The following is a 21,270-nucleotide window of genomic DNA, read 5'->3' as shown; positions in this document are numbered from 1 at the left end:
TTCCCCACTATTTGCATCTTGATAAGACCACTGGCATTGTTCCTGCATCTGATTTACATAGTCTGGGGATTTACACTTTCCCATTTTTTGTTTTCTTTTTGAAGTAATGTCAATTCTTGAAAATGGCTGTAGGTACACCTTTCATGTCATCAATGTGTGTCCTCACTCTTTTAACATTTTATGTATAATATCTCTGAAATTATATCTTCATCTATATTGCATGGGGCCAAAAAGGAATTTACAGCATGTTAAATTTATTGGATATTATATCATCTAGGCTTATATTAATATACCCTGGTAATTTCTGATGAAAATACATCCTTATTATTTAATTATTATTACACAAATAGTACATGTTCATTATGGAATGTTTAGAAAACATGAAAGCAAAAAGGGAAAAATCATTAATTTGCATTTCCCCTAATTGTTGGTCTTCTTTTTAAAGAACTGATATTAATATTTACCAATATTTTATGTATATATTTTATTAATCTGAAGGTATATATATGGATTTGAAAATATATTTTTTACAAAACAATTATAACTTTGTTGCAAGATTTTCCCCATTTAATATATCTTGGACATATTACTGTCAATGCAACTTTCAAATGAAACTTTCCAATGAAGAATGCTTCTTCATTTCTCTTTAGATCTGTGGAGTATTTTATTGTTTGAAAGTACCATACTGAAATATACCTATCATTTCTCTCATTCATAGAGATTTAGTCATTTTTGGTTTTTCACTATTTTTTCTGTTGATTCACTGTTATAATTTTCAATGTTAGAAATGCTACTGCAATTAATTTTTGTACATATATTTTTGTTTGTTTGTTTAGAGACAGGGTCTCACTCTGTCACCCAGGATGGAGGGCAGTGGTGTAATCATAGCTCATTGTAACCTCAAACTTCTGGGCTCAAGCAATCCTCTTGTCTCAACCTCCCAAGGAGCCAAGAATACAGGCACACACCACTAGCTGGGCTATTTTTTTTTTTTCTGTAAATATTGGCCTTGCTATGGTGCCTGGGCTGGTCTCAAACTCCTAGCCTCAAGTGATCCTCCCACCCCAGCTCCACAGAGTGCTAGGATTACAGGAGTGAGCCACCGACCTGGCTGGCATCTTTGTATATTTAAAAGAGGAATTTTGTAGGAATATATAAAAGTGGAATTTTTGAATCAAATGGTATGAATACATTTTATTGTAGTAGATAATTCCAAATTCTCTTCCAGAAAAATGTAGCGATTTACATGCCTTCCACACAGTATGAAAATACCTCTTTTGCCACATCTTGCATAGTGCTGACTCTCAATTACATTTTTCATCTTTGTCAGCCTGATAGGCATGAAAAGTAATTTTATTTCACTATAATTTTTGAATTATTAATGCTACTGAGCATCTCTTTATATTAGTTGCTTTTCTAAATCTCTTGTTCATATCCTCCGACCATCTCTCTGGTGAAAGATGTAAAAGATCTTTACATATCAAATATTTTAACCCTCTGTCTATAGCATGTGATGTAAATGTTTTATTATTGTTTTTCATATGTCTTTAAATGGTGGTTTAGGCAACACAGAAAGCATTTTTAATTTATTTTCTGGCTAAAAAATACATCTCATTGAAAAATATTAACCAATACACTGAGATGCATTAAAAAACAATGTTATCCATCTAGAGACTTTGTAGTACCTTAACAATTCCTATATAAAAGTGCAACAGGATTCAAACCTAGTAGTGACCAGAATGAAGACTGTACTAACTTTCTGAGTCTGTGGGTGAATATCACCCATTGGACTTCAGAATACTATTTGATACTGATTTCTTGCTCAGTCACCTCCTAGCTGCATGACCTAGGTCAAGTTACTCAACTTTTCTAAGCCCGAGTGTCCTCATCTACATAGTGGGAATAATATTTACCTCAAAAAGTTGTAAGTAGAAGAGATACAATTTAGGTGCCTCATACATGTGTGGAACTTGATAAATACTAACTTCTTTTCCTTCATGACATCTTCTCTCCTTCCTAAGGCAATTTACATATCTGAAGACTGACTTGGAAACCGTATAATCCATGTGGCCCACAGACCCAGTTTTCTTAGCCCAGAGGGCAGAATTGCAAATCCACCACTGATATCAGGAGATATTTATTCATTTATTCATTTAACAGATACTTATGGAGATACTTATGATCCAGACAGCATCCCAGGTGTTGGAGATACAGCACTGAAAAAAAAATGGAAGGCTATCTGTTCTTTTAGAGCCTACATTCTAATCGGGTAAAACATACAATAAACAAGTAGCTATTTAATAATATGTTAGAGAGCAAGGCGCATTAATATAGTAGTCAAGAGAGTAAATTATGGTTTAGGCATTCAAACTTTTCAGAGGGATAAGCATTGCCCCCCAAAAAAATATGATTCAATAAGCAAACAGAGTTGTGTGGTAACAGTGTCCAGACAACTAAACTTACTAAAGAATTATCTGTAAACTTCTCTTACTTCTAGTGCCATTCTAGAAATATTCATCCATTGATGAGACTCAAAAACATTTACTGAGTGCCTACCATGTACCAAGTTTTAGACACAGAAGATATACAGAAGGGATCAAGTTATGTATAGTTCTTTCCTTGCTGTAAGTCATTGTATAGCTTCTGGGGTAGGGACATAAAGTGAAACAAAAACTTCAAAATAAAAAAAAAAAAGTACTATGCAGAATATGAAACAGAGTAAGAGCTAGAACTAACTTTGGGCTACTTTAGGTTAGATGGTCAGCAAAGCACTCTCTGAGAGGGTAATATTTAGACTAAGTCTTGAATGACAAGGAACCAGCCAAGTGAATATCTGGAAGAAGAGGGCAAACAGAAGGAGCAAGTATGTGAAGTCCTTAAGGCGGGAAATGAAAGAAGGCCTGAAGTTCCATAGAAAATAATGGAAGGAAATACACCAAAAGAATAGTTATTAGTAGGGGACTGGAACTATTTGGTATGTACAATTCATTCTCTAAATTTGAACATGGTTTCTACAGTTTCACAGATGTGCATTACTTTCACAATTGTAAAATATCATAAAAAATATTTACAGTAAGAAGAGGTAGAGAATGTGATTTAGAGGAAAAAGAAAAGGCTTTGAAGTCAGACCCAGTTTGGAAACTTAACATCGTCAATTACTCACTGTTGACCCAGAGCAAAACATCTAAACTCTCTCTTAGCCTCAATTTTCTGATATAAAGAATAGAGATAATAGTTCCATGTTTTGCACATGTAGAGATGCTAGCACAGCACTTTGGCCAGAATGCTAACTCCATTACCTATTAGTTATGCAATCATTAACAAGTTTCTTCATTCCCTCCAAGACTTAGTTTCTTCACCTATAAAATTGGGTGTAATAATGTTGACCCTTCAGCACTGTCATAGGGGTTAAGTGTGTTAATGTATATAAAATGACAGCACAATACTACTGTAGACACACACTAAATGACAAATACAATTGGTTATCTATGAATGGGCAATTGGTGGTGACTTTTATTTTCTTTAAACCTTGATGTATTATCCAAACTTCTAAATAACCACATATTTGTACTAAAATAAAAAGTATCCTCTTACAGTATTAACATATCTTAATTCTAGTTCTACAAATTTGTCCCAAGGAAGCACTTGCACAAGTGACAAGAATGTTTGCTGCAGCATTGTTTGTAATGGCAAACATTGGTAAACATCTATCAACACAGGAGAGTTCCATGCATTAGAGTAAATCTTTGCCATGGAGGAAAGATGAAGCACTTAAAAGAAATGAGGTAGAACTATATGGACTGCCATGGAAAACAGTCCAAGATATATTAAGTAAAAAGGAGGCTCTTGTTTGGCGCAGTGGCTTATGCCTCTAATTCTAGGACTTTAGGAGGACACGGTAGGCGGATTACTTGAGTTCAGGAGTTGGAGACAACTTGGGCAACACGGCGAAATCCAGTCTGTAAAACAATACCAAAAAAATAAGCCAGGCGTGGTGTTGCGCACCTGTAATACCAGCTATTAATACCCAGGAGGTCTAGGCTGCAGTGAGCCGAGGTTGGGCCAAGGGTTTTAGGAATTGTATACAAGGAAATGGAAATGAGGACCCAATATATATTTCGCAATATTACATAGGAGTGGAGAAAAGTGAGCATTTGCTTTCTGCAATTTCTCAATTAAAAGAAAAATTTCATCTATGTACATTTTTCCATTCATCTTAGACATTTTAGAAAGATAATACTACCTGTATTATTAGGAACAAAAAGGAGGAAATTGGACTGATTCATTCATGGATAGTTTTCACATGTGATTTTGAATTAGAACAAAAGGGCAAAGGAGTTGAAGAAACTGGCTTGTCCAAGGAAAGGGATAGCATGATACAGAGCTTGTGGCAGGAGAGAGTATGGTCCATGTGGCTATCATGCAGAGTAAGAAAAGTAATATGAAGATAGGAGGAATAAGTTCAAGAGATCTACTGTGACTATAGTAAATAGCAACATACAGTCAGCCCTCTATATCCACGGGCTCTGCATCAGTGGATTCAACCAACTGCGGATTGAAAATATTCAGAAAAAAAAATTAAAAATGGCAATACAACAATAAAAATAATCTCTTTTCCAAAAACTATACAGTGTAACAAATACTATATAGCATTTACATTGTATTGGGTATTATGAATAATCTAGAGATAATTTAAAATATACAGGTGGATGTGCCTAGCCTAGGTTATATGTAAACACTATACCATTTTAGATCAGACACTTGGGCATCCAGATTTTGGTAGCCATGGGATCCTAGGACCAAGCCTACAATGATACCAAGGGACAACTATATTATACTCCTAAAAATTGCTAAGAGAGTAAATTTTAAGTGTTCTCACTACAAAAAAATATAAGTATGTGAGGTAATACATATGCTAATTTAGCTCAGTTTAGCCATTCCACAATGTATACATATTTCAGACATCAAGCCATACATAACAAATATGTAAACTTTTATTGTCAATTTAAAAATAAGTTAACTTTTAAAAAAGAAAAGCAATATGAGATAAAGTTGGGGAAGAAGGGCATGGAGAGCCTTATAAGCAAAGAGGGGCAATTTGGATTTTAAATAGGATAGAAATTCACTGGTGTGTTTAGGATGGTTAGTGACTTGGTATAATTTAATGTTTTAAATGATCTCTCTAGATGGAGAATGAATCAAGAGCAATATTGATTAGATTAAGACATTAAGAGCAGGAACATGACAAGGATACTCACTTTCACCACTTCCATTCAATATTGTGTTGATATTCTAGCCAGGGAACTTAGGAAAGGAAAGGAAAGGAAATAAAAGGCATCCAAATTGGAAAAGAAGTAAAACCCTCTATTTCAAAAATGACATGATCTCGTATATAGGAAATCCTAAGGAGTCCACAAATAAACTATTAGAGTTAAACTAGCTTAGCAAAGTTGCAGGCTAAAAGATCAATATGCAAAAATCATTTATATTTTAATACACAAGCAATAAACAACTCAAAAGTAAAATTCAGAAAACAATTTTATTTACAATGGCATCAAAAAAAAAATACTTCAAGACAGGTGCAGTGGCTCATGCTTGAAATCCCAGCACCTTGGCAGGCAGAGGTGGGGGTATCACTTGCACCTAGGAGTTTGAGACTAGCCTTGGCAACACACCAAGACCCTACCTCTATAAAAAAATTTAAAAAAAATATTATCCAGGCATGGTGGCGGCACCTGTAGTTCCAGGTACTTGGGCAGCTGAAGTTGGAGGATCACTTGAGCCTAGGAGGTTGAGACAACAGTGAGCTGTGTTCGGACCCCTGCACTCCAGCCTGGGTGAAAGAATAAGACCCTGTCTCAAAATGAAACAAAACAAAAATACTTAGGAATGAATTTAACCAAGGAAGGCAAGAACTGCAAACTGAAAAACTACAAAACATTGTTGTAAAAAAATTTTTAAAGACAAATAGATGGAAAGGCATTGGCGTTCATGGATTGGAAAGCTTAATATTCTTAAGATAACAGTACTCCTCAAATTGATCAACACTTTCAATAAAATCCCTATCAAAATCTCAGCTGAGTTTTTACAGAAATACACGAGCTGATCCTAAAATTAATATGGAAATGCAGGGTACACAGAATAGCTAAAAATAATCCTATAAAAGAAAAAAACAAAGTTGGAGGACTCACACACATTTCAATTTCAAACTTACTACAAAGCTACTATAATCAAGACTGTCAATAATATAAAAGGATAGACATGTAGATGAACAGATCAGAATTGAGAATCCAGAAATAAGCCCTAACATTAACGGTCAGTTAACCTTTAACAAAGGTTTCAAGGCCATTCAATGGGGAAAGAATAGTCTTTGCAACAAATGGTACTGGGATAAATAGATATCCTCATGCAAAAGAATTAATTTGCACCCCTACTTCATATCATTTTCAAAAGTTAACCCAAAGTGTATCAAAGACTTATAAGAACTAAAACTGTAAAACTCTTAGAAGAAAACATAGAGAGAAATCTTTATGAACTTGATCTAGGCAATGATTTCTTAAATGTGACACCAAAAGCTCAAGCAATGAAAGAGAAAATAAATAAATTTTACTTCAGAAAACTTTAAATTTTTTGTGCTTCAAAACTTAGGAAAAAAGCTTTCATCAAGAAAAGACAACCCATAGGATGGGTTGAAAATATTTTCAAGTAATACCTGATAAGAGTTTAGTATCTAGGATATACAAAGAACTCTTACAACTCAACAATAATGAAAGACAACACAATCTAAAATAGGTAAATTGTTTGAATAGATATTTCTCCAAAGATATGCAAATGGTCAATAAGTACATGAAAAGATGCTCAACATCATTAGTCATTAGGGAAATGCACATCAAAACCACAATGCAATACCACTCAACACCCAGTAGGATGGCTATAATAAAAAAAGATGAGCAATAACAAATATTAACAAAGATGTGGATAAATTGGAAGCCTCATATATTGCTGGTGGGAATATAAAACGCTGCAACCACTTTGGATAACAGTTTGGAAGTCCTTCAAAAAATTAAACAAAGAGTTAGCATGGGACTCATCAATTCTACTCCTAGGTATATATATACTAGAAAATTGAAAGCATATGTCCACCACTCAAAAATTTGCACATGAATGTTCATAACAACATTATTCATAATAGCTCAAAAGTGGAAACAACACAAATGCCTATCAATTGACGTATGAGTAAACATAGTATCGTATATCCATACAATGAAACATCAGCCTTAAAAAGGAATGAAGTGCATGCTGATACATACTACAATGTGAATGACCCTCAAAAACAGTATGCTAAGTGGAAGAAATCAGACTCACAAGATTTCATACTGTATGATTCCATTGATATTAAATATTCAGAATAAGCAAATTCAGAGGGTCAGAAAATATATTAATGGTTGCCACGAGATGGGGAGAGAGAACAGTGGGGAGTGACTGCTAATGGATATGGGGTTTCATTTAGGGGTTATGAAATTATTCTCGAATTAGATAGTGATGATGGTTGTAAAACTTTGTGGATGTATAAAAACCACTCCATTGTGCAATTTAACAGGGTGCATTTTATGAGTTATATCTTAATACAAAGAAAAAAGATTAAAAGGAACAGAAGGAAGGGAAGGTGAGAGGGAGGGAGGACAGAAAGAAAAAGGGAGAAAGGATGGAAAGAAGGAAAGAAAAAAGAAAGCAAGATAAAGAATTTGATTAAAACTAAGGTAAACAGAAACTCAGTTTCTCCTATACTCTCACTGAACAATTAACACAGAAGACTTCAGTAACCAAAGACGTAATCAAAGGAAGTAATCGATTTTGCAGGGGACACCAGCCACACATCCTCTAATTCAATTGTGACACTATCCACCTGGAGACAGGGTTAGATCCCACAGGTTGAAGGTTCAGTCCCCAAGACTGCCCCCCAACATCTGATGCCAATCACAAGCCCTAGGTTGTTTTTATTCTCCTGTTCTTCTGACCAACTGAATATAAATTGGAGTTCTAACAACCTGCTCCTTGGGTTCAACTAATTTTCTGGAGTGGCTCACAAAACTTAGGGAAACACTTACATTTACCAGTTTATTATTAAAGAATATTACAAAAGATACAGATGAAGAGATTCATAGGGTGAGGTATGAGAAGGAGTGTGGAGTTTCTGTGCTCTCCCTGGGCACACCATCCTTCAGGAACTTCCACGTGTTCAGTGACCTGAAAGCTCTTCAAACCCAGTTCTTTTTGGTTTTTATGGAGGCTTCATTAGATAGGCATAACTGTTGCATCACTGGCCGTTGGTGATCAACTTAACGTTCAGCCCCTCTGCTTTCCCTGGAGGTTGGGGGTTGGAGCTGAAAGTTCCAACCTTCTAATCCTGCCTTCATCTTTCCCATGACCAGCTCCCATCCTGAAATACCTAGGAGCCCCCAGCCTCCAGTCATCTCGTTAGCATACAAAAAAACACCACTTTGGAGATTACAAGGGTTTTAGGAATTGTATACAAGGAAATGGAAATGAGGACCCAATATATATTTCACAATATTACATAGGAGTGGAGAAAAGTGAGCATTTGCTCTGCAATTTCTCAATTAAAAGAAAAATTTCATCTATGTACATTTTTCCATTCATCTTAGACATTTTAGAAAGATAATACTGCCTGTTTGTTTCCAAAACTAGAAAAAAAAATTACATATGCATTCTGAATTCCAGACTTCTCTCCATGTCCATGGTATTATCAGAATAGTTAAGATTTGCACATGACCAAGTGTCTCCTAATGTTTCTAAAACTCAAAGGTAATTTCAAATTGTTTTATCAGTTATTTTGCAACCACGAAATTTTTCTTTCAAAAATGTAGATGTTACAACTTTTGGTGTCCTTCATTCACTCTAACACTTTGCTTATTAGTGGCATCTAGTTTCACAAAGTGAAAGTCAGTGTCTTAGCTCCAACTGCTATAACAAAATGCCATAGACTGGGTGGCTTAAACAACAGACATTCATTTCTCACAGTTCTGGGGGCTGAAAGTCTGAAATTAGGATGCTAGCATGGTCAGGTTATGGTGAGGGTCCTCTTCTAGGTTGCAGACTTCTGACTTCTCATTGTATTCTCATGTGGTCGAGAGCAGAAAAGGGAAGCAATCTCTCTCATGACACTTTGAAGTGCGCTAATCCCATTCATGAGGGCTCCATTTTCATGACCTCATTTAATCCTAATAATCTCCCAAAGACCCCACCTTCTAATAGTATCAAATGTAGGGGTAGACTTTCAACATATGACTTTAGGAGGTTCACAAACATTAGTCCATAGCAGTCAGTGTCTTTCACATTTTGATATGCAAAAAATTAAAACAAGGCTAAATGTTGTGAATAATGTGAAATGGAGAAATTCAGTGTTTCTTTGTGAAAATATGGATGGTGATATAACTTACCTGGCTTTTCCTCTTCCTGTAAGTTCATGTAATACATGCCATTTACTCTAAAAAAAAAAAAAAAAAATGTATAAGAAAGCCAGTTAGGAGATCTTTGTAGCAGCTTGGCTAGGAAAAGATGTTAGCTTGCTCTAGTGTGGTAACAATGAAGTTGGAGAGAAGCAGACAGATTCAAGATACACCTGGGAGACACGATCCGTAGAACTTGGGATAAACTGGATGAGAAGGTGACAGAGAGATAAGAGTCACACTTTCTAGCTAGTAAAAAATAGGTGACCCTGGTCTCTAATGTTCCATTTCCCATTCTCCAGGAGGCTCCAGGTTTCCTTACCGCAGCCTTTGTCTCCCTGTGAACTGCAGGTACTGGAAGATTTGTAGAGGGGACTCTGGGACACTCTGGAAGCTGGCAATGGTCTCACTGTCTATAAGCTGGACCTGGTCACCTATCTAGAGCAAAAGAAAGAGTGCTGGGATGTGAAGAGACATGAGACAGCCACACACTCAGATCTGTCATGTCATTACAACCAAGGCCTTTCACTATAGCAGGGCATAGATGTCTCATTTCAAAAAGTAGTATTGGGAAGACATGAAAGCTGTGGCCTTGAGAATTTACACTTCAGGAAAAACTGTGAAAGTGGGGTGGAGGTGAAGGGCAAAAAGAATGTTATAATGTGCATAACCAATGAGCAACAACTACTCATAACAGAAATTTAACTGCCACAGATCAAGAACATAGAATATCTCAGAAGAAACCTCAACTTACATCAGCTACTTCTATATAGAAACACATGTTTCTATAAGTAAATATCAACACCAATTTTTGAAATAAACCTTATGTAATGAAACTCAGAAAAACTTTAACCATCGCTCAAATTTCAGTAAACATCAGAGTAATTATTTTCCAGATAATCATTACAAACGTAACAAATACAGGAAAGTGTTTTAACAACCCTCAAAACTTACTATCCATGAGAGTATCCATATTCAAGAGAAGCCTTACAAATGTAAGAAATGTGGGAAAATTTTAACAATTTCTCATCACTTACTCAGTATCAGAGAATTCTTACTGGAAAAAAATCACACAGATGTAATAAGGATAGAAAAGTCTTTAGTCAATCATCACATCTAAATAGACATAAGAAGACTTATATTGGAGAGAAGTCATTAAAATGTAAAGAATGGCAAACCCATTAACTGCTGCTACTCAATCCTCACACAACATCAGGGAATCCATACTGTAGAAAACCCTTTCAAATCGAAAGAATATGGCAAAGCCTTTCAGAAGTGTTCACATCTTACTAAAAAATTAAAGAATTGGTACTGGATAGAAACCCTATGAATGTAATAATTTTGGAAAGACTTTTGTCCAAAATATACACCTCAGAGAACACCACAGTATTTATCCTGGAGGGAAATTTTACAAATGTAAATCAGGTAACAAAGCCTTTAACTGATGCTTAAATTTTGCTCAACAGAGAATTTCTATAGGAGAGAACATCTACAAATATAATAAATGTGGAAGGACCTTTGTCCAAAATATACAACTTAGAAAGAAAAAAAGACGTGACACTGCCTGCCATTAACTGAGATAAGGAAGGTGGAGGAGGGCCATGTTGGAGGATGGGAGAGAGCAGAGATGATGAATTTAGTTTTTGGTCTTCTTGAGTTTGAGATGTTAAAACAAAAGTAAGTTTGTCAAAATAAACCTACTACCTTTATTTGACAAAGACATCAGTGGGCAAAACAACTCTTAAGATACTGAAACCATGAAAGAAACTTCAGGAGCCTGTAAAGCCAAATGGATGGCATTCAAAATTTCTAGAAGATTCTAGAATTATAATTCTCACACTGTCAGCAGTGGTGATTCCTCAAGGTTAGGATTCATCTAGGGAACCTGTATTTGCCATGTTGCACATTCCTACACTGTCTGAAATTTTATGACATGTATGTTTTTGTAATAAGAAAATTTTAGTTATTTTAAAAAAGAAAACTGAAATGTTTTGCCATAACATAGATAGTTCACAAAATAAGAAACCCAAACAACCAATAAACAAACCAAAAGTACTCACCCTCCCTAGCAATTAGCCAAATGGAAATTTAAATAAGATAGTATGTTTACATTTCGAATTAGCAATTTCACTTTTTTCTTTTTATTTGTATAAAAATATTTTTTAATTTTTAATTTTTGTGGGCACATAGTAGGTATATATATTTATGGGTTACACAAGATATTTTGATACATACATGTAATGTGAAATAAGCACATCATGGAGGATAGGGTACCCATCCCCTCAAGCATTTATCCTTTGAGTTGCAAACAACCCAATTATACTCTTTAAGCTTTGTTTTTGGTTTTGTTTTCTTTTTTTATTTTAATTGAGATAAGGTCTCATTCTGTCCTCCAGGCTGGGGTGTAGAAGCAGGATCACGGCTCACTGCAGCCTTGACTTCACGGATTCAAGCGATCCTCCCACCTCAGCCTCCCTAGTAGTTGAGACTACAGGCATGCACCACTAAGCCCAGATAATTTTTCTGTTTTCTGTAGAGACCGGATTTCGCCATGTTGCCCAGTCTGGTCTCGAACTCCTGGGCTCAAGCTCTCCTCCCACCTTAGCCTCCCAAAGTGCTAGCATTACTGGTGTGAACCACTGCTTAAGTTATTTTAAAACGGATAATTCAGTTATTATTGACTATAGTCACCCTCTTGAGCTATCAAATACTAGGTCTTATTCATTCTAAGTAGTTTTGTACCAATTAAACATTCCCACCTCCCCCACTAAGCCCCTGCCACTATTCTTCCCATCCTCTGGTAACCATCCTTCTACTGTCTATGTCCATGAGTTCAATTCTTTCAATTTTTAGATCCCACAAATAAGTGAGAACATTGTGATGTTTGTCTTTCTGTGCCTGGCTTATTTCACTTAACATAAAGTAAGTTGTTTAATATCAGGTCTGAAGCTAAGAAGAGAGTTAGACAAAAGATAAACTTGGGAGTTACAAGCGTACAAAGCATTTGGCTTTAAAATATATATGTCCTTTTATCCCAGCAGTCCCACTTCTAGGAATTTGTCCTAAGATACAGTTTCAGGATGTACATAAGTATAATGTTGCAAGAATGCTCTTCTCTGTAAATCCCCAATTTTGGCCTGGACCTGAAGTTAGAGAAGGAATAATTATCACATGTGAAAAGCAGCCAGGAAGGTGCAAAAGGCAAGAGGGAAGAGTTCTAGGCAGCTGCAAACATTAACAGAAACACAAACATACCACCACGCAACACCACAAATAATAATGGTCAAGTGTTGTTTCTTGAAATCCTAGGATTTACTGGGGTAATTTTGATGAAGGGGTCTGTGGTATAGAGGAGAAATCAAAGCGTGTTTATTACTACTCTTAATCATTCAGTATAATATAACACGGAATACTACTGTGACTTCTGGTCCCCAAAATATATGGGGATTTCTCCCCACCAGCAAGCAGTGCTGCAGAATCCTCTGCAGCCGACACCAGCTGGACGTCCTCTAAATTTAAAAATTCAATTCTGACACTATCTACCTAAAGAGAGGATCAGACCCCACAGGTTGAGGGTTCAGTCCCCAAGACTGCTCCTCACTTTAAATCCCAGTTACAAGCACAGATTGTGGTCTGAGCTTCTGGCAGATCGGCTACAAATTGGGGGTTCCCATGACCTCTTCCCCAGGTTCAATTAATTTGCTAGAGAAGCTCCCAGAACTCAGGGAAACACTTACTTACACTTACTGGTTTATAATAACAGATAGTACAAAGCGTACAGATGAACAGCCAGAAGAAAGCAATGCATAGGGTGAGGTATGGGAGAAAGAACGCAGAGCTTCCAGGCTATCTCTGGGAATGCAACCCTTGAAGAACTCCCACACATTCTGCTACTCAGAAACTGAACAAACCCTATACTTTTGGGTTTTTAGGAGGCTTTGTTAAGTATGCATGATTGATGACATAATTCGTCACTGGTGATCAATTCAACTTTCCGCCCCTTTCTACTCCCTAGAGGTTAAAGGGTGGGGCTGAAAGTCCCAACCTTTTAATCCTGCCTTGTCCTTCCCCTTTTTCAGTACCCTATTCTGAAGCTACCTAAGGGCCCCCAGCCACCAGTCATTTCATTAGCATACAAAAGACACTCATCGATGGGGAGAGTCCAAGGATTTTAGCTGTGTGTCAGGAAATGGAAATGAAGACTAAATATATATTTCATGATATAACAGGGAGCAAAATTTTTTTTGATGTGTTGAAGGTACATGGTGTTGCAGAAAGCTCGCGTTTTCTTACACTCTTGATTGGACCATAAATTGTCCCAATCTTTTGGAGGCAAATTTGGTGGTTCTTATGATGATACAAAATGTGCATGTTCTTTTAAGACAGCAATTTCACTTCTAAAAATGTATACAAAAATAATGGCACACATAAGTAAATATGTATGTAAAAATGTTCATTTTAGCATGATTTGTAATAATGAACACTTTTTAAAGTCTAAAGGGCATTTAGAGCTCATTGGTTGCATTTTAAAGTATACATTTATGCAAAGGAGCCCTCTGAATGGTTTAAAGGAAATGAAGTGGATCTATATGTACTGTCATGAAGAGATATCTATGTTAAGTTTTTTTAAGCAAGTTGCTAAACAATATACCCCATATGATCCAATTTTTTTGCAAAATAAATGGGTGTGTGTGTGTGTGTGAGAGAGAGAGAGAGAGAGAGACAGAGACAGAGAAGGGGGTGGGGGGTATTTGCGAAGAAAATAATGGAAGAATAGACACCATTAACTACCTTCACAGGGGAATGGAGAGAAACAGGGAAATTTCACTTCCTAATTTATATCATTTTATATTATTTAAAATTTTGCAACAAGCATATATACTTTATAATCAGAAAAATAGTTTAGTTAAAATTTCAAAAATTGGAGGAAATCTTACTGAATAGTGAGTGATTCATAAAATTATATAGGAATATATTTATTGACATGATATATGTTCACGATTTATTGCTAGGTGAACAAAAGCAGCCTGCAAACATTGTAAACATAAGAATGAATTGGAAAGATATATGCAAAGTAATATGCTTTTAGTATGGCCCCACTTTTATGAAAGAATACATGTATATATCCCAAGAAAAACATTTCAAAAAGAATGTATTATTGTTACCAGAAAGGGGTTCCAATCCAGACCCCAAGAGAGGGTTCTTGGATCTAGCACAAGAAAGAATTCAAGGCGAATCCATACAGTAAAGTGAAAGCAAGTTTATTAGAAAAGTAAAGTAATAAAGAATGGCTACTCCATAGGCAGAACACGCTTGAAGGTTGCTGGTTGCCCAGTTTTATGGTTATTTATTGATTATGTGCTAGACAAGAGGTGAATTATTCATGTTTCTCCTTTTAGATCATATAGGATAACTTCCTGATGTTGCCATGGCATTTATAAACTGTCATGGCCCTGGTGGGAGTGTAGCAGTAAGGACAACCAGAGGTCACTCATTGCCATCTTGGTTTTGGCAGGTCTTGTCTGGCTTTTTTACTGCAAGCTGTTTTATCAACAAGGTCTTTATAACCTGTATCTTGTGCTGACCTCCTATCTCATCCTGCGACTTAGAATGCCTAATCTTCTGAGAATGCAGCCCAGTAGGTCTCAGCCTTATTTTACCCAGCCGTATTTAAGATGGAGTTGCTCTGTTTCAAACGCATCTGACATTATTAACAGAGGATATTTCTACAGGTTTGGCAGGTGAAAGAAATACAGGAAAATTTCATTATCTATATTATATGTTTGCATATTATTGATTTTTACAAGGATTTTATTAGCTTTAAAATCAGAAAAATAGAGATTAAAGTTTGAAATATAAAAAATGTTGTTTTAAAGCAATTCAGAAAATAAGATACAAATTGTTATTGCCATTGAAAGATCCACAACACATGGCTAAATTTAAAATGGTGGTTACAAATTGTATGTACATATATGTTTGTGCAAAGAAAAATTCTAAGCTCTACAAACAAAAGTACAAAAACATAACTGAACATCTGAATTATAAGATTCTAGGTAATTTCTATTTTCTTTAAACTTTTCTGAATTTCACTGTCTTTTCTCAATAAACAAGCACAACTTTTATAATCAGAAAAAAATTGCAAACGACATAATCCTATCTTAATTTTAAACCTATGCATATGTGTGCACACACACGTGCACATGCACACCCAGAGCTTCTCTTTATCTGAGGGTGGAAGATTCCCTAGGACTGAGATAGCTCCCTGCCTACTCTGGACAGACTTTGGCAGTTCCCAGCCTGATTTGTGCATGTTTTAGGAGGAGTAGGCTGGAAGTAGCAGGAGGGAGCTAAGGGAGAGAGAGGGATATAGTGGGAGAAAGGGGAAGAAGACGGTAGACTAGAGGCCAGCTGACTTGTCTGGAGGAAATCTCAACAGATTGAAAAAAAAAAAAAAAGACTCTTAGCGAGACTGCCTGCAACTGATGTGCTTACTACGCCAGACAAACTTCTAGAAAGCTCAGTCTGGCAGTTACAGCAGCAGCCCCTTCCCACTTAATTTATTCCCTCCTTCCTACCTTCCCTCCTAACATTCCTGCTCTGTGATGTTCAGGTTGCATTTCTGACTCTGGACTCCTAAGTGTCACCCATCTGTAATTTCTAATTGCTTCCCAGTGCATATGTGTCATTAGTACAAGAAAAAAAAAATTAAGCAATGAAAGTTATTTTCTAAGCAGGCAGTGAACCAATATGTTCAGAGATATTTAAATTTTCTTTAAACAGATATAGATAGAAGAGGATTAGAAAGATACACACTGCTCATTTAACTGGTAGGAGTTGAAAAGAAAACCAATGAAAAATACCCAATTCAGTGTCTGACACATAGTAGGCACTTTACTAAAGTCAGTATCCTTCACTATTATCCTGAACACTTTCAATTTATAAACAGCCATTTTTTTCTCTCAAATAGCTAAACCATGGTATAAAGAACATTCGAGGTAAAAAACAACCTTCCTCATCTATATTATGTACGATAGTCAGTGCCTTTTTTATAATTTACAGTGTGGTGTGTGTTGGGGCAAAATCTTCATCCCTCTCCTATTGAATCAGGGTAACTTGCTGTGCTTTTTAGGAGATACACATTAAGTAGGTGTCTGTGTTGTCTTTGGATTCCAGAATATTAAAAATACTACAGGGCCACAAAGCACAAAGGTTCTCTGATGGACAAGATGTTGGAATGAAAGCCAGGTAATATTAGTAAGTCCTTGAGCCCTTGGGAATGTAACTACTACCTTCCTGTGAAAATTATCTCCTGTTGAAATTGTTTCCTATAATTCATTTTACTCTATGCTCTCTACGAGGCTTTTTCCTATTATTAAAAGACGTATTTCTGGTGCCTGAAAAAATAAAATAAGTTACAGAAAATCAATTGCATCTATAAAGCCATCCATGTGACAAGGATTCCCAAGACTTAGGCAATGGCCTGCTTCTCATGCATACTTAGCCATGTTAATGACTGGGTAACCATGACAACCATCAGGACTATGACGCCAAACCTACACTCTTCAGCAATGAATTAAGCTGCTTCATAATGTACATGTTTAAGAACTTCCCACTGGCAAGCTCTGGCAGACAGAACTACACGAACAGCCTGGAAGAGGGAGGAAGAAAAGGAAAAGGAAACTACCTTCCTCAAAAGCAGACAAACACCAAGAACTCTCAAAGGCCTAAAAAATACAAAGGTAGTAAAAGAATGACAACCCCTAGCCTGCCCCACCTGCAGAAACACAAACACACAGTTAGCAAGAAACCACCATAGTGAGGAAAGAAGTAAGATTGCCTCTGGGGGATTACAAAAGTCCTCCATCTTTTCCACACCATGTGAGAAACTTTAGGCATCAGCTGTCTGTGCCTTACAGTTTTCCCTGTTTCTCATTTCTCTTCTCCATTTTCATGGTTGGGTAACATCTAGCCAGCTGATCCTCTCTCGGGGTTCTGAAAGCTGATGACACCCACAACTTAATCTCCCAGTGCAGGCCTCACACCTGAACTCCAGATCCATATGATCAACTGGTCACTGAAGAGCTCCCTTTGGGTAACTCACAACCTCCCACAACTCAACTTTTCTCAACCTGAACTCCTCCATTTTCTCCTCAAATACTTGTTTCTCCTTCCCTTCCTCCTCTTCTTCCTGCTTCTCCTCAAGGGATTCTCACTCTCCATGATGGACCCCATCAATGCGCCTCACTTCCCAAGCCAGACTCTCTTCTCTGCCTCACCCCCACATCCCATCTGCTATTGTCTGAAGGTTGGTGCCTCCCCAAAATTCATATGTTGGAACCTAATAACCAATGTGATAGTATTAAGAGATGAGGCCTTGGAGAAGTGGTTAAGTCAGATGAAGGCTCCACCCTCATGAATAGGATGAGTCCCGTTAGAAGAGAGGCTGGAGCAAGCTCCCTTAGCCCATTCTGTCATGTGAGGACACAGTAGCAAGGCACCATCTATGAAGCAGGGGAACCCTCACCAGATACCACATTTGCTGGCACCTTGGTCTTGGACTTCCCAGCCTCTAGAACTGTGAGCAATACGTTTCTGTTGTTTATAAATTACCCAGTGTAAGGTATTTTGTTATAGCAACCCCAGCGGACTAAGACACCTTCCATGTACCTCTGAGATGCCTCTCATCAGTCCACTCCTACCAGATGCCATTCCCGCCTACCTTGCTCAGGCCATCTCCCTTCTGGATATCTGCAGCAGCCTCCTCTGCTGTGGGGTGGGGGTGGGGACAACTCCAATACACTACAGTCAAAGATACCTTCCTAAAATCTGAGTGCTTCCATGTCTGACTGAGAACATCTCAATGTCTAGCTTCCCAATGTATTGGGGACAAGGTCCAATCAACCTTAATGTGGTAGACAGGACCTTCCACTGCCCTGCCCCTGCCTATTACTCTATCTTCACTACTTTGGCCATACTGAACTTGTCTAAGATCTCTGAATGCATACTGCTCTCTCTCACCTCCTAGCTTTTGCACATGTCATGCTTCTGCCTGGACATGACCTTTCTTCCCTTTCATTGGACTGGTCCCAATTCAACCTTGACTGGTGTGTTGGGTGTGTGTATATTTTGCTGTCATACCTGTACAGGCTGTCTTTTGATTGTGTCCTCCAATCCAGTCATCATATCCATTGTGGCTGGCTTTTACTGGTTTAGCTTTTAGAGGAAAATCTTATTTCTAAATTCTTGGAGGGTGTGTGTGTGTGTGTGTGTGTGTGTGTGTGTGTACCTCACTGAAACTCCTCTCTACCAAAGTTATGCATCTACTTTCAGTTTTTAAAAAATGGACTACAGGTGCATGGTCTCTGTCCCATCAAACTTGGACATATGTATGAATACATGTGTATTTCCCTCTTTAAAAAAAAAAAAAAAACTTGGTGCTGGGTGCGGTGGCTCAGGCCTGTAATCCCAGCACTTTGAGAGGCTGAGGTGGGTGGATCACGAGGTCAGGAGTTCAAGACCAACCTGGCCAACATAGTGAAACCCTGTCTCTACGAAAAATACAAAAATTAGCCAGGTGTGGTGGCATGCGCCTGTAGTCCCAGCTATGCGGGAAGCTGAGGCAGGAGAATCGCTTGAACCCAGGAGGCAGAGGTTGCAGTGAGCCAAGATCCTGCCATTGCACTCCAGTCTGGATGACAGAGTGAGACCCTGTCTCAAGAAAAGGAAAAAAAAATAACTTGGTTAAAGGATAATTTAATAATTTTATGCCAGAGACTGGGTTAAGCCCTTTATCTCTAGCTATGCATTCCTTTAATCATCTACTGTGCTTTTTCATTAATGGTCTTTTTTGATGCTTAAGAATATTTGTGATCTCATGTTTCTTCGAAGAACTGCATAATAATTATGAGTTTTGGTCTTTCTAGTCAGACCGTATAACTACAAATCCTGCTACTGTTGCCATTTGTGTGACTTTGAGCAAGCTACTTAATCTCTTTATGTATGTTAGGATACATATGTATATACATACCTTCCACTGCCCTGCCAAAAGGTTGTTTGTTATCCTCTTTATGTATGTATCCTAACATACATAATGTTATATGTATGTATATGTACATACATAAAGAGGATAACAAACAACCTTTCCCACAGGGCGGTTGTGAGGTATATATGATACGATGAGTGTAAAATGCTTAGAGCCTAACACATAATAAATGCTGGGTAAATTTTAACCAAAGTTGTCAACCCAGATGTTGCTTTCCTTCACTTATGCCTTTTCTTCCAGAGAATAGAACAGCTACTTTCTCTGCATTTTAGAATCTGTAGCCATTGGCTCTCTTCTAATGCTATTTTCTCAAATGTACCTTATTCTCTCAGCTTCGCATCTTTCTTAACTGAGAATTAAGTACATCCAAAGATTATTACAGGTTCAGAGTCCACAAAGTAATTGAAGAGAACTGGTCAGTGTTTAATTATAAAACTACTAATTTGGGAATTAATTATTTCTATGATTTTGGACATTATGAATCTAATGTCTGGCTAGGATGAGAGTGATAGAAATTTATTTTTCAAATAAGATTTGCTGTATCATATGTTTGGGTTTATTTGTTGAAATATAATATTAATAATTACAGAAAAATCTGATAATATGTTCTAAGTACTCATTAAAATCTCTCTCTCCCGCCATCTGCTAATTAGCTGACATTTTAAGGTAGGATGGCTTTCAATGACCAGCCAACTACAAAATCAGTTTCCTTTGTGCCTTTCATTCTCTGCTAATTGAGTTAGAATAATCACATTATTAAGAAGTTTCTATGGGCAACCAGCCCTCAGAGAAGTTGAATGAAGGTGAGGCACAGAAGAGGCATTTGAAAGCATGGACATTTAAGCTACTCCCCTTATCCTGTGACTCAGTGCATCAAGGTATCAGGATTCTCTGGAAACCAGAAAGCCCTGGTTTCAGAATGTACCTTAATTAATCAATGACATTGCTTCTTTTAGGTTTAGGGATGGCTCAAGGCCATATTAATCAAGAAGAAACTCTTGAGATTAAGAGGAGGAAAGAAAAAGAGTGAGAAAAAGAGAAAGCATGACAGGAACAGACAGAAATTGAGAGGGAGGGAGAGAAAAACATAGTTTATAGTTAAGTTCATGCTGTATACTTGCTTTATCCTAAAATTTGGGTCTGTGCCTTCTTGATTCCTAGTAAAATACCCTGATTACCTTCCAAAAACTTTTAAATTGAAATATTTTAAAGAATTTCTAGAATTTAGTAGAAGTTTTTAAAAAACGTTCTCTGGAAGTGGCTTGTAGCAGATGAGCCTGGATTGAGTGTCAGGGGTACATTGGGTAGATCCTAAAGTAGGAAATATTTGACAAGCATGGTCCTAAATCAGAAAATATTGATATTAAGACTTGTGTCCTGGGGCTGGTTGAATACTTGGATACTTATTTAGTACCCAGTGTGTATGTGGAATGGGGATGGCTGAAACGAGATGGGATACTGAAGCAACCTCTGCTTCTTCCATGTCACTAATCCCATCCTATGTCTTCTGAAGTACCTCTGCAATCCCTAATGCCTAATCTCTGTCTGTCTATCTGCCTAGGGAATGAAGACAAGCTGAAAGCCTGGCCTCTCAGTTTTGTCTCCCATTCCTTGACTACTTTCCTATTCTCCACCCAGTCTACCTTCACATACCCCCAGTTGTGAGTCGGTCAGGTGGATGTTTCTGGTCAATGAGATGTACGAAGGGGGAGAGCGTTAGCGGAGCCATGAAAGAAATGGAATTTCAAGTGTGAAAAG

This window comes from Macaca mulatta, chromosome X (genome assembly GCF_049350105.2).
Source record: "Macaca mulatta isolate MMU2019108-1 chromosome X, T2T-MMU8v2.0, whole genome shotgun sequence".
Taxonomy (NCBI): domain Eukaryota; kingdom Metazoa; phylum Chordata; class Mammalia; order Primates; family Cercopithecidae; genus Macaca; species Macaca mulatta.
Note: the sequence above shows the minus strand (reverse complement) of the source record.